Source organism: Pinus tabuliformis, chromosome 7, assembly GCF_031772625.1.
Source record: "Pinus tabuliformis cultivar Carrire ecotype Pingquan chromosome 7, CPIR1, whole genome shotgun sequence".
NCBI classification, from domain to species: domain Eukaryota; kingdom Viridiplantae; phylum Streptophyta; class Pinopsida; order Pinales; family Pinaceae; genus Pinus; species Pinus tabuliformis.
Genome location: NC_142293.1, coordinates 1004002499 through 1004015512, shown reverse-complemented (window position 1 = coordinate 1004015512; position 13014 = coordinate 1004002499). Strand labels below are relative to the sequence as shown.

The following is a 13014-nucleotide window of genomic DNA, read 5'->3' as shown; positions in this document are numbered from 1 at the left end:
AATTTATCAATTGTACCATCTGCTTTAAATTTTGTTTTGTACAACCATTTGCTTCCAATTGGAACTTTATTTTCAGGAAGTTCCACTAATTCCCATGTTTGATTTTTCATAATAGAAGCATACTCACCATTCATAGCATTAATCCATGGTTCATGTTGTTTAGCCTGCTCATAATCAATTGGTTCTTGAACATTCATTATATTAGACATTAAGGCATAGTCTCTATACCTTTCAGGAAGCCGAGTCTGTCGGGATGACCTTCTTGGTGTGGGTGTTCCATCCATGATTCGTTGGCTTTGAGGTGTATCACCTCCTTGTGATGACTCACTGCTGCTAGATGTGCTCATACTGCTGCTATCATCCTGATCCTGTACCTGTACCTGGACCTGTTCCTGTTCCTGCTTAATCAAAGTATCAAGCTTGAGATGTGCATCATTAGAAATATGCCATGTATCATTCTTTGTGTTACTTTTATCAGTCTGCTCATGAAACAATACATCACGACTTGCAAATAGTTTATGGGAACTTGGATCAAACAATTTATAGGCTTTCTGATCCGTACAATATCCAATGAAAACACACTTGATGGACTTGGCATCAAGTTTGCTTCTGTTAGCTTTAGGAATATGAGCAAAAGCAGTACATCCAAAGACTTTGAAATGACTCACATCAGGTTTATAACCATAAATAACCTCAAAAGGAGTTTGAAAAACTAATTTCTTAGTGGGACATCGATTCTTCAGATAAACAGCAGTGTTAATGGCTTCTGCCCAGAAACCATTAGAGATGTTCTTACCTTGCAGCATACTACAAGCAGATTCCACCAAGGTTCTATTCCATCGCTCTGCAACACCATTTCGCTGAGGGGTATGTGGCACTGTGAACTGTTGTTGAATTCCATTAGATTTACAATAGGTGTTAAATGCTTTTGATTTATATTCACCCCCTTGATCAGATCTGAGTATTTTGATGCACTTTCCTGTTTGTTTTTCAACCATATTTCGAAACTCTTTAAAATACTCAAATATGTCACTTTTCCTTCTAATGAAATAGACCCAGGTATATCTAGATCTATCATCAATAAAAATAACAAAGTATGAAGCACCACCAAGAGACCTAGTTTGCATAGGTCCACATACATCAGTGTGAATTAATTCAAGTATATCATACTTTCGTTTCTCAGTATGAACAGGAAACTCTTCTCTATGCTGCTTACCAAGTGCACAAGCTTCACATGGTAAATGTTCACACTTCATAACAGGAAGACCTTCAACCATTGATTTCCTTTGTAACAACGATAAATCATTGTAATTGAGGTGCCCATACCTGTGATGCCATAATTCTGCTGTCGATGTCTCTTGAGATGTCAATGCAACATGGCGCTTGACTGTCACATCCAATCTGTACAATCCTCCAACCTTGGTACCTGTAGAAACAACCCTGTAGTGGTCCTGAACATCTTTCACTATACACCCCAATTTACCAAATTCTACTTTTAAATTATTATCAGTGATAGTGGAAACAGATAGCAAATTCTTTTTGAGAGCAGGTACATACATCAATTTATGAATCTGTCGCATTTGTCCATTAGGTAAGTACACATTTATTATGCCATATCCTTGAACTTTAAGTGACCTATCATCTCCTAGGTAAATGTGTGTACCATCAGATTTCTCATAATATTTATCATACCATTTTTTATTACAAGTCATGTGTGCTGATGCACCAGAATCTATAAACCAAGCATTCTCATCATCAGTTTCAGCAGACAATGCAGCATCAGAAAGAAATAACTTAAGATTTTTAAATCCATCATTCACTGAGGTGTCTCTGTTTATGTAATTTCCATTATGCCTGCGATGTCTTTGATTTGATTCATTATTCTTTCTCCTATAGCAATCTTTAGCGAGATGTCCAGGTTTTCCACAATAATGACATTCAATGTTCCTTTTAACATAAGAATCAGGAGGTGCCATACCTTTCTGCTTTGCTTGAAAACGGCCTCTGTTTCTGTCCCATGGTCTCCCTCGGAATGGTCTTTGGCCTCTTGCAGTCAAAGCCAAATCAGAACCATTTGACTCCAGTTCAAAAGTTTTCATGCGCTCTTCTTCTTGAAGAAGAATTCCAGCCAATTCTTCAAATGTAGGAGGTGTCGGTCTTGCTGAGAGAGCTGAAATAAAGACTTTATAATCTGGGACTAACCCCTTTAAAGTAACAGTTACCAAGTCTGTACTAGAAACCTTTTCACCAATATCACCAAGCTTATCACTAAAGTCTTTAATTCGGGAAACAAAGTTGCTAATGCTTTCATTGGTATCCATTTTGATAGATAGCAGCTTTGTTTTTAAAAATAAAATACGGTTTGCATTAGAAGTCTCATACAAACCTTTGAGAGTGTCCCATGTCGCCTTCGAAGTTTCACAGTCCCGAATGTGAGGAATAATATTGTCCTTCATTGATATGCGTAGCAGCACCCTTGCTTTTATTTCACGCTTCTCCCAATCTTGAGTGTTAGTAGGAGGTTGAGGCTTGGTCTCGTCACCTTTTACAATCGGCCAGAGATTGTATGCCTCCAGTACTGTGATGATCTTAAATTTCCAATTTACATAGTTTTCTCCATCAAGTTTTGAAGACTCATTTAAATATGAATCTGCAAGGGGATTAGCCATTTCTCCACCAATGACCAAATTCAAACAAAAATCACAAGCTTCTTAAACAATAATACCGCAGGCCTCACTGCCTGAGAAATTTAATAACTAAAACTCTGCGTATACACAAACTCTGCGTATACACTTCACACTCAGAAAAAAAAGGGCCAGAACACTCAGAAAAAATAGTGCAGTATGTCTGTCATGTGTAAGCAGAAAAAGACTTAGTTGAAAGCTAGGGTTTTTTTCAGAGACATCTTGTTAAAGATTTCAATAAAATCTTCAATATAATCAGCAGTTCTGTTCGAACAAATCTTGTAAATAAGATACCTGTTGACGTTGTTAGGGCTCGAGCAATAGTAGGCAAAAGATTCAGCAAAAAAATGCCGTTTTTAAAGATAAAAATGGCCGCTGAAGCGTATAGGTTATTTCTGATCTACACGGTTCCAGTTCTTAAGGCAAGTGATTTTCCAAACCATTCAATAAATTCGTGGCCGTCGCTTTAATGTGATGCCGCTCTGCAGACAGCAAACGCTCACGGCAGATCTCAAACGCTCGCAAACGCTCACGACAGATCTCAAACGCTCACGGCAGATCTCGGCCTCACTGTCTCGCTACAGTTCTTGACAGCGTTCTGGACAGCGACGGTTCTCGACAGCGTTCTGGACAGGGCCAACGACGGTCTCGCTTCTTGCAGATCTCTTCTTCTCAGACGGCGTGTCACCGTCGCCATGACTGGCTCGCAGTACGCGGATAATCTTCTCAGACGGCGTGCTCTGCAGATAGGTGATGACGCAGCAATCTTCTCAGACGGCGTGCTCTGCAGACAGGTGATGATGCAGCGTGCAATCTTAGGCAATACAGGCAGCACCAGTTGGGCCGCAATCCTTTAATGAAAAACTTGACGAGTCTCCCGTGGACAAGATTCGCCAGGCAGAGTCATTCACTGCGCACACTCTAATGGCAGATTCACTGCCCGTGAAGAGGAGAGAGGCGCAGGCAGAATTTTGCTCTGATACCAACTTAAAACAGAAAACTCACAAACTATAACAGAGACACACAACTTCATTAATCTATTTGATCAATTACATCACACTTATATAGGAAATATGTGCAACTAATCCTAACCACTCATAACTAATTCTGTTCAACTACCTACAACTAATTCAGTTCAACCAATCATAACTAACTATTTCTGCATTATTCTCACATTTGTTGCTGTCCTTGGGTCAAAGCTTGAGCTATCTACTGCTGTCCTTGAAGCATTTGTTGTCCTTGCTGGTGCAATAGTTGATTCATCTGTCCCCAGTATCAATTCCTGGAATAAGATACCAGGGTCATGTTCTACTCTGTCTCCCATAGAGGAAGGGTGGGTATTCCTCCTTTCTTACAGTGACGTTGCTAGTAACCTCAGAAGGCATAAACTAGCGTACACCACAAGCTGGCAGGATGCTTGTGCTCTGATACCACTGATATGTGATAGGGCAATCTGCCCTAGGTTTCCCTGTAGCAGTAACCCTTCCTTTCCAATTATAGTAGTAATATTTAATACAATCTAGAAATAATGTAATTGTTTGCTCAAAAACCGTGTAATACACATTGACAAAAATGACAATGCGGAGTTCAGTCCACCACAATCGAGTTCGAATCTAGCAATACACAGGTTTTTCAATATTGAAATGCGGAACCCAATTTACCACAGTACCATGACTTTTCATTTAAGTCTATCAACGTACCCACAGAACATATACGATCCAATATTTGATAGATTTCGAACCAATCAGCAAATTACAATGACTCAACAACAGAAAAACATAATTTAATATTGATGGTGAATTTGTGGAAAACGGCCAACTGCGTTGCTTCCCGAACTAACGCATGCTTCAGAAAAACTAGTCTTTACACAATTCGTCACAGAATTTCTAATTTAATTTTCCAAGTCTGCAGTCAACAGAGAAGTGACGAGAACTACAACAACAATGGGAAAATACAGTCTACGATATGCACTCAATATCTACGCTGGCTTCTACGGCTGAGTTAGAATTATATTTAGAATTCCCGCGTCTTCAGCTATTGTCGATAAAGTCCAGATGTTGTCTTTTTGTCTTTAGCGGAAAATTCTGATTTCTGTTCAACTCTGCCGCCGCTCACTTAATACCACAGTTCGCTTTAAACCACAATAGTCCGTCCCGCTTATGCGTATCGCATGGACTTTCAAAATATACCCCAGTCCTCTTGCATGACCCAAAAGGAATCTTGCTTCCAACAAAACCTTCTTGGGTTAGCCAATTCCTCACTCGGCTCTCACGGAAAAACGCACCCTCATCTACAGGACACTCAGCAAGGATTCTTAGTATGCGATTTGTTCCAATTCCGAAGAAAACATCCACCGATTTCCTGTACAGTGCCTTTAATCTAGGATGACATCCTGTAGCGAGAACAGAGATGAAACAAGAGAGACTTTTCGGTCTTTCCAGGCAGCGTCCTGTGCCCAAAACCAAAATCCACCAAAATCCAGATTCACAAGAATTTTCGTTGTTTCTCCTGGATGAATTTCTTGGTGCCAGAACAAGATCAACACCACTGCCTCAGATAGAATTCTCGTTCCAAAAAACAGAGAGAAGAAAATAGGAAAATGCCAACTAGGGTGGAATCTTTCACCACCAAAATTGGCAAGAGAAAATGTGGTCTTAAAACCCTCAGAGCTATTGCTCAAAACAGAATGAATTGATCTCCAATTGATGCCTCCCATGAAAATGTGGTCTTAAAACCCTCAGAGCTATTGCTCAAAACAGAATGAATTGATCTCCAATTGATGCCTCCCATTGAATCCAAGCCTCCATAATTTATAGGCTTCCTTAAGTGGTTGAGAGTGTCACACTCAAAGCCTTGAACTTTGGGTTTTTTCACCCAACTTACCCAAACTCGCCCAACAATGTAAGTTTTGGGCTTTTATCCCCTATTTAACGGACTATAGCCTACAGGGACAAATACCCTACTAAGTCCCCTTGGTCATTAATTCGTTGAGGACATTACATTTGCCTTATAAGTCAAGCGTATTTTTATATGGTAGAAGAATTAATTTACTGTTATTCTTCATGTATAATGATGAACATGGTTAAATTACAATTATGAAGGACCTTTTTAAAGTTGATTAGGTTGATCATGAAAAACCTTATCTTGGAATGCATGTTGACTTCAGGTGCCACTTGGCATGTTGTACTTGGCATGCAGGTGCAATAGATACTCTTGGGAAACCTACGACTTTTTGTTTTTTGCACCTAACGCTGGTTAACTAGCCATGCTGTTTTGCATATGGATGCAGTCATTTCTTATTGGTGGATAGCAACTTTTGCCCACAGTATATGTATTATGGCATTATCATATGGGCCTGAGGGTGGTTATCTATTCTCCATTGATATTCTTTTAAAGATTGGGGGTCTTCATCGCTTACTGGAGTTGTAACCTTTGTCTGAACTTGTATATACAGTTCAGGAGGCTTTGGCTAAGGCTAGTTGCAGCTGTGCAATCATATGGGGTCCATGTTAATGCAACCGCTCCAATGGATAGAAATGTAAACATTAGAAATTGAAAACCATAGTGGGGAGATGCTCCGAATATTGAGGGAATCTAAGCCAGTATTGATTGTTCTCACGTGCCTACAACATGCATCAAATCCTTGTCATGATCAATAGTCAAAAAGTCTTGATATGATCTTTAGACGTAACCCAGAACTAATGCTTTTAACAGGTGCTTGTTTGAGCAACATTACTTGAAGACATGTCATTTGGCCACAATTTCCCACATGTTGTATTATTGCACAGACATACTTGATATAGGTGGATCTAAAATGAATTCCATAATCTTCGATATGTTCCATTACCTAGCCATGAACTTTTTCTGTAACAAATTATGTTACCTGACCATAAGTTTTGTTGATTTTGATTGACCTAGTAATCAATTTATGAACTCAACTTCTACAGGAACTTTCCTAGAAAAATAAGACGAGACAAAAACCAATATCTTAAACAAGTCCTTGTTTTCTTCACCAAATATTTATTAAACAAATGGGTATAGATCTACTACTTCCAACTTGGTTGGCATCTCTGTTATCTCCTTCCTGTTGGGGCCCTCTGACCGACTGCTCAGTAAATTATTTTTGTTTCTTCATTGTGCTCAATCATCTCTTGTGTTTTTATACTTAGTAAAGTTCAAAAGGTATTTCAACTTTGATGGGAAAGAGATTCTTCTTATCTATTTTCTGAGAATCTTTAGTCTGACCAATTCCTTGAAGGGCCTCGCTATTTGCTGCTTGTCCAACTTAGACACATATCTCTGATAATGTAGCTTGTTTTGAGAGAGAAGCACACCCCTTTCCTTGCTATCTATGCTGTTAAAAGTTCAGTCTTAGTTGCAAATACAATATTTGGTGAAAACAGACGGGAAAATAATGTGAGTGAGGTAATTGTGTAGGAGATCCTTTCGTGACTGTTGCCTGTTTTTTATTCAAAGCAAATTAAAACAAATTAGACAAGCCTCCAGATCCATCTTCCTTCCAAAATAATCCACACTATATAAAGAGTTTGGTGGTCACAACATCAATTAATTCTTTATTCTTAAAAACTTGACGATCATCATTCTTCAGAATGAAATTGGCCATTATCTCAATTCTGTGAGATCCTAGAATGATGCTTGCCTCTTTCTCTTTTAGCTTACCCTTGTAGATGGGACTGTTCTCCTGCCTCCTCTGATGTCTGGGTTACATGGAGGGTGGTCCAGCAGTCAACTGTTGGAACAATTATTCACTGCAGATCAAGTGGTCACAAACCCAACTCTAGTTTGGTCTTGTTTTCCAATATATCCTGAAAGGGAAATTTATTATACCCGTAATACTAAGATGAATTCTACCTAAAAATTGAAAATACGGATTCTATCTCAAAACTATAGTTATTGCAACAAACATAACTGAAATTCACTAACTTGTAAAGTGAAATTTAACCTCAGAATCTCAAACAAGAAAGTAAATGCACTCAACTCTTGAACATTACTTCATAGCATTCAAGTAGATTAACATGTATTTGCGTTCTAATTAAATGCAAAAATAAAATCATTACCAAACATAGAGATTGAGATTGTGTTTGCACAGAGGCAGTTTTTTAAGCGAGGAACCTCGTGCCATATCTAGGATATATAAAGATGAAGGCAAGGATTTGAGGCAGCTATAGCCTCCAATTAAAATAATGGTATGATACTTTGGACCATCCGAGTCTAGCTGTCAGCCTCAGTGGTGGGCACAGGTTTGTGGACAGTAGTAAACCTATTTTACAGGTTATAACACAGATACCTACGTGTATGTCGACAAACAATATTACTGAATGCGTGCACATTAGAATTTGTGAATTCAATTTCTAACCACTTGTCCACATGGTACATTTTTTAGTGCCTTACATACTTGCAGCTTCATTTCTCCAACCCCGTTCCTTGTTATGAAGAGGCATCCCTCTCCCGTTTTACGAAGAATCCATATTAGTTTGGATGAGACAAAAGCTATGATATAAATAGGTGATGTGACTATATTGATTTTCTGAGACAAAAAGGACAACTCCAAATATAGAGAATGGGATATTAATAAAGCATCATACTTACATTCGGCTAAGATACTATGACAGGTTATTTGTTTGGTCAAAATTATTACCCATGACTGGGGCATGGCCCAATCGATGCCAGTTGGAGTGGGAGACCTCCCTTAGATTAAAATCACGGTGGATGGCCTAACAGGCAATCAACCTCATAGGCAAATCCGACATCCCATTGGCTACTAAAGTCATTTACTTTTGGGCACTTTTGAAGCCTCGTGATCGTCCTTGTAAACACAGTTAGAATAAGATGGTAGTTTCTTTCCTCCATTTTGAATTTCCACATAGATAATGGACAAATCCGGATTATTTTCATTCACTATCTCCTATAATGCTTTATGTTTGTGAACTGCAATTGTGATGGTCTAATGGTCACCATAAAGATCAGGTTCTCCAGTCTATCCACTCCCGAGACAAATAGCATTGTGCATTTTTTGGACCTATGAGCTTCAGTTAGTCAATTCCATTTTCAAGCCAGTGAGATCTAAAGAATTGAATGTGAAGTGACTTGGTGGTTAATGAATGTTGGATGGTGTCTACTATTGTCTATTTTCTATTTTTTGTTGTAGCAGGAACCTAATGCATCTCCAGTGGAATCAAATATTTTAGTCGGTGCAGTATGATTGCATATGAATGTTTATTGACTTTGATATAATCTGAACTGCAGTCGCTGTAAACACACTACTGGAAGATATTAACAAATTTAGGCAAGAAAGGAAGCTGCCAGTTCTCACAGAAAATGAAAATGCTGCTTGTTTGGCTGAGCAGATTGCAGAACAGTTCAAAGGTCAATCTTGTAATAATGCTACTGGTGAAGATACTGTTCCTGGCAATGAACCTCAATTTTCAAACTATCCGCAGTTACTGGATAGCTGCCATCTTAACATATCTAATACCAAGGATGGAGTTATCCTTCCTGATTGTGTTCCTGATTCAAATCCGGCGATAGCATACAACAATTACACGGTTGTAACGTCTCAATATTTCCAATACGTGAATGATACCAAATTTGTATCAGCAGGTGTAGCTTTAGAAGACAGTTGGTTTGTGTTGGTTCTTGCTACAAATACAATTGGTGGCAGTTTCCAAACATACAACGGAGGGACAGCTGATGAAACAGGTAACAGAGGCACAGTTGATTGTACAAACATTTCATTGTTAGTATTATCGCTTTTGGGAGCATTGCTTCTAGCAGCCTGAAGACCATTTGTTTCTTCTAATAATCCAGGTTCCAAATTTTTTGGGACTTTCAAATACCAAACATTTTTTTTTATCATATCATTTATCATTATCATCTACAGACTATGCACTTTCTGGTGAATTGGTGAATAGTTGCCCTCTTCAAATATGAATATTATCAATTTGATGGATGTTGAAGTGACATTTATTATGGCTTCTGTGTACAACCACACGTACATAGGCAGGTTATATCGAGATGCTGGATAGTGACTAGCAGAACATTATGTCGGGATGATTGTGATGGAATAGATGCGACACACCTACACTTTTTTTGCATCCTCGGTAAAGAAGAGAAATTCTGCAAATTGCTAGAATTAAAAGGTTATGCTGCAAATACAAGCAACTAATTAGAATTAATGTTCATAAATTAGGAAATAACAGGGTCCACGCTTGATCATACTTTTTTATTATTGTAAGGATCTCTCAGATTGTTGTGATGCGTTGATCATCGCTTTATTTTCTATGCTTGTTCTCTCTTTTAAGGATATGCACCAATTTTAGGCATTGCAATCAAGATGTCTAATTTAAATAAATAAGGTAGAAGTTCTTTGTGAAGCATTATTTATATCAAAAGTTGTGTTAATCTGAAAATTGATTTTGGAGTGCTAGTCTTTGATTTGATATTATAGGTTCCTCGGTTATGATTTGATATCATATTATTTTCCATCACTCCGTTAAAAATACTGTTAATGATTTTGTCATATCTCTGGACTTTCTTTTACCTTATGGTTATCTATGTGATCACATGATATTTATAAATACAAACTCTCTTAATATATTTACATATCCTTGTAATGACATTTATTCTCCTTCATTATTCATTTTGGTCATTCATCATTGTGTACTCATTTTGCCAATATGGTATTATTGTGTACTCTCTCATGAACCTACAACAACCTACACTGTTGATCTTTTAAGTCGAGGATATTTCTGATGATATCTCAAAATAAAAAGAATTTGAAAAAAAATCCGAATAAATGTACTTTGGTAAGATGTCATAAAAAAGAACTATTGTCACTTCTCAAGCCAACCTGTCACGCCCCTACACCTCCTGTGATCTTCCAACCGCTTGTAGCGAGGTGCGGCACCACCGAACGCTTTCTTTTTAACAATACTAACGTTATGGGCTATGCCTATTCCAACATGAACATACTTAACTTGTGTCCTTATAACCGAATAAGTGTTATCCTTTATATTTTAACAAAGAACATTCTCAATCATCAACCATGAACAATAAACCGAGAAGATCAATAATACACAAGTATGAAGGGAGGGGCAACTCCCGAACAGTATGCCCAACAATAATATTATATCAAGAATATAAGATTTTACAACAAGTGTGTCTTGGCCGAACCAGGTCTCACACTTAACCAATTTTTACAAAGATAGGCCACCTGCCTTTACAATAGTCTTGTGCACCTCTTGCATAAAAGATGGTGCTCACCCGAGCCACCTAAAGTCCTCTGCCAAGTCCTACACCAAAACCTGTACCTTAGAATCCACTCGGGCACACCTTGCCCTACCTTCGACTCACCCAAGACTAAAACCAAGTGTGCAATTCTCTTAAGGGTAGAGCGCATGAGCTATGCGCATCTCCCTACCTTTTCTGCGCACTTTCTTGTCCTCTACGAAGATATAAGAGTGAATGCGTTGGTGTGAATGAGCTCTCCTCACATTATACTTATATGCATTTTAGTGTGGTTTTACATGGGGTGTGCAGCCCCATGGCCGACCCCCAAAACCACCATCGTATGCCCATGTTCATCATTCATAAGTCGGCCTTCATACACCTTTCAACATCGCATATAAAAGCCCACGCTCATACTTAGTCGTATAAGTATTCTCCATAACGTCGCACATAACGTCGCAACTAACTCGTATGATCGTCGCATATTGTCGCAGTCCCGTCGCACTTCTGCCCGCCCGCGCGCCCGTGCGCCCGCCCGCGCCCTCGTGCACGATCGCCCGCCCAGCGCCCGTCGCACCGCAGCTCGGAGGCCTTACATTCTCCTCCACCTGAAATCGTTGTCATCCTCGACAACATACCATCTCGGTAGCTCTCCACCAAGATCATCATCATTCAGGATGTCGACCTTTCTACACAAGGCAAACATCCTTGCAACATATGTAGAGACTCTTTCTCCACTATGTCTCGGCCTAGTGACCACTGCCACCAAGCTCATCATCCATAATATATGCTTAGGTCCATGGAAACTACATCCATCTCATCTGCAACATGTTGTCCATATCAAACCGACTCTTGATGTGCCCCATTCAGGTCCATGAAGCTCTCTCCATCATCTGCAATGTGCCATCCTCAAGTCCCCATGTCGCACTAGCAAGTCCTCCTGCATAACATTCCTGCCCTAGCACCTTGTTAGGATGTCCCTTGACATCTCCACAAGTGCTTCCACACAATGTCCTTGCATAGGTCTCTACCATGCTCCATTTCTTCAAACTTCGGTTTAGTGAACTCGATCACTCAACCATCTCATCATCATCACAAGTAAGCCTTCTCTCAAGGCCCCTTATAGAGTTGGTGTGGTTCCTCCCTACCAAGGCCTCCCCACCAACCTTCTTCCAAGGTTGTTCATCGAGAGAGGAAAGCCAGGAAGTTCCCTCCCTGACTCTCATCCACCCATGTATCGGATTGATGTTGTGTCCTCAAGTATCTGTTCACAGCCTCAATCTCCTCACATGTACATCCAAGCTCACCTAGCTTGTCCTTTGTCAGCTGAAAATCATATATGTCCATGGCATACCTGCAAAAGTCCACTATCCCGGCAAGATCTCTACCCTCATAACCTTCATCAACCACTGCCTTTGAAGTAGCACTCGGGCTTTCTTCATTTGCAACTCCATTGTGAAGATCCTTAGTAGAAGATGCCCCCATCAAGTGTCTTCAAGTTCGTGAGACCTTCTTCTCACTTCCTCCATTCTTCTTCCTAGCCTTTGCTACGAAGTCCTCCAACTTCTTTTCCTTTGTTTGCACAATACTCCCAAGTCCTCTTTGCTCCACATCCTCATGCTTCACATTAGGATCTTTGGGATACAAGATCATAGAATTTATCCTTGGTCTATAACCCAAGCAACTCCTCCTATTCATAGGCACCATCGTGGTTTTTCCTTCAGCTGTGATCAAGAGAATGTCCCAGTCCTCCATTGGCATGGCTTGTGCTAGCTCCATGAAGTCCATCCCCAACACCATAGAATGATCATCCATGTCTACAACTCTCAAGTCCAACTTCCCGAACCACGGTCCTACTTTCACCTGTGTGTCCTTCAATACACCATCAACTGTTTTAATGGTAGAGTTGATAGCTTTGAAAGCACTCCATTCTTTTTCCATCTTTGTCTTCTTCCCAAAGGACTTTGCTGCTTTCCTACTCAAGAAGCTATGAGTAGCTCCCGTATCAACCAAAGCTGCAAACTTCTTCCCTTTCACGGTTACCTGCACAAAACTTGGCTTCAAGGAATCACCTCCTTCTGTT

The 13014-nt window shown here is 39.6% G+C and overlaps 1 pseudogene; it reads left to right on the top strand.

Annotated features, from left to right (window-relative positions):
• The first annotated feature begins 3052 nt into the window (after window positions 1-3052).
• On the top strand, window positions 3053-9506 carry LOC149250974 (putative GPI-anchored protein At3g06035 pseudogene; annotated as a pseudogene).
• The last annotated feature ends 3508 nt before the right edge of the window (window positions 9507-13014 follow it).